Genomic DNA, 2398 nt, shown 5'->3' with positions numbered 1-2398 from the left:
CACCGTATTCTATATACCATGGGCATAGTGGAGTTAAGCGGGGTCGCCTTACTACTTTCTAGCTGACGGGACGGGCATATAGATGTTGGCAAACTTATGAGATGCCACTTACTTGAGCTAAGTTCACTAATCTATTTTTGAGGGGGTTCGTTCCACAAACCCTTAGGGATGTGTTGCCCATCGAGTTCGAGCAATTAAGCTAGGGGATTATGACTGTGTCCAAGGGTGCTATGAGGTTTGCTGAGTTATCTCTTCATGCACCTACTTTGGTTTCCACAATTAGAGAGAGTCTGTAGATTTATTGAGGGACTTAGTTATGGTCTCAAATTTTGGATGGCATGGGAGTTGGAGACTAATACTCTATTTTAGTAGGTTGTCAAAATCTCTAGGAGGTTGGAGCATATCCTCGGTCTAGAGAGGAAGGATAGGGAGGTTAAGAATCCTTGTGGACCTGGAGGATCCACTGATCCCTATTACGGATGTAGAGCTCGTCATGGTAGAGGTTTTTTTGGTCAGCCAGTTTAGTATGCACTTCAGGCTTCACCTGGTGCTCCAGTTATCCATAGGTCCCAGAGAAATCATTCCGAATAGCTCCCACAGCCACGTCAGTAGTGAGGTTGCTTTAAGTATGGGTATCTCAAGCACATGGTAAGAGATTGTCCCAGACTCTAGGCGAGTGTGCATTAGCGGAGTACTCAGGCTATGGTTCCCGCTCCAGTTGCTATTACACTTGCATAGCCAGCTAGAGATCGGGGACAGGCAGGTAGAGGGCGTTCTAGAGGGAAAGTCTAGGGTCATTGTTATTCTTTCCCTGGTAGGACTGAGGCTGTTGCACAAGATGATGTCGTTATAGGTGTTTTTCCGGTTTTTTATAGAGATGCATCAGTTTTACTTGATCTGGGTCCTACTTATTTGTATGTGTCATCTTATTTTGCTTCAAGTTTGGATATGCCTCGTGATTCATGAGTACATCTCTTTATATCCTACACCCATTGGGGGATCCTATTGTGGTAAACTATGTCTATCATTCTTGTTTGGTCACTATTTGGAGGTTATGAGACTAGGGTGGACTTCTTGTAATATGGTGGGTTTTGACATGATTTTGGGATGGTTTGACCATGAGTTGGGATTGAGGTGCTCTAAAGGCATGGGGAGTCTATTATGTGTTGTGATTTTGTTCCACGGGATTGAGTTAGTAGAATATTTTCAGTCGATAGGATGTTTATCCTGCTTGTGATTCTGAGTTTAGGATGGGATTCTCATGTTCCATATGGTTTGGTATATTTTGACCGGACTACATGCCGCGGTAGTGTTAAGATAGGATGAGATTCTTTGTGGTTATTTCGTGTATTTTACTTCTCCCTTGTAGGATGGACTCGTAGTATGGTATTGATTGGGAGTTATGCATTTTAGGCTGGTTGGATAGTTCTCGCATGTGTTTTTCTTTCCATCTTCAATTACATTCGAGTTGTTTTTGTTGGGTGTAGATTGCGACGTATGTGCCTAGGTGGTGTTTGGTATGGCTTGTCGGTTGTATAGCTTACACTTATGAGATAAGATTATTAGACCTAGAATCAGTATGATTGAACCTGGATGAGGTATATCTAGATCTGAATGTTGTTGATCAGCTTATAGCTTGGTGTTTGTTCTAGTCTGGTGAGAGAATTCTGCGACTTGTTGGTTAAGTGAGTGGTATGAGTTTTCACATGCTTCTTACATCATTTGCAGTGTGGTGAAGGTTTTGAGCAAGGTTGTATTTGATATGAGGTTATTTACTGGTACCAGATTTGGTTATGGAAAGCTATGATGGTTGAAGGTATTGTTGTGTCCATATAAGCGATGTGTTACATCGTATGGTTATACCTTGAGGATATATTTATGATTTTTTGCAGCTGGTTGAGGTTGATACAGTGTGTATATGTGAGAATCGGGTATTTGGGGGACGTTTGGTTGTGAAATCTGGTTTTAAGACTTATAGGCTGATGTTGAAGGAATAATCTCTAGTTGAGGTGGTATTGACAGGCCTATGTGGGTTGAGGTGACATGGGATCATCCATTTGTATGTGTATGCTAAGTTTGTATAGTGATTTGATGGGTTTGGATCAACTGTTGGCACATTCGAGGGTAAACGTTTGTTTAAGAGGGGGAGAATGTAATGACCCGATGGGTCCTTTTGTGTAACTATTTTCCCTTTAGAAACTTTCCATGCATGTAATTGTGGTTATGTGACTTGCAGGAAATGGTTGGTTTGGTTCCGGAGAAGTTTTGTATTGATTTGGAATGCTTGGTTCTTAGTTTGGAAGCTTACTTTAGAAATATTGACCGAGGTTTGACTTTTGTGAGAACGAACCTACAACAGTATTTTGATGGTTCTCATAGGTTTGTATGGTGATTATTG

Source organism: Nicotiana sylvestris, chromosome 3 (genome assembly GCF_000393655.2).
Source record: "Nicotiana sylvestris chromosome 3, ASM39365v2, whole genome shotgun sequence".
NCBI classification, from domain to species: Eukaryota; Viridiplantae; Streptophyta; class Magnoliopsida; order Solanales; family Solanaceae; genus Nicotiana; species Nicotiana sylvestris.
Note: the sequence above shows the minus strand (reverse complement) of the source record.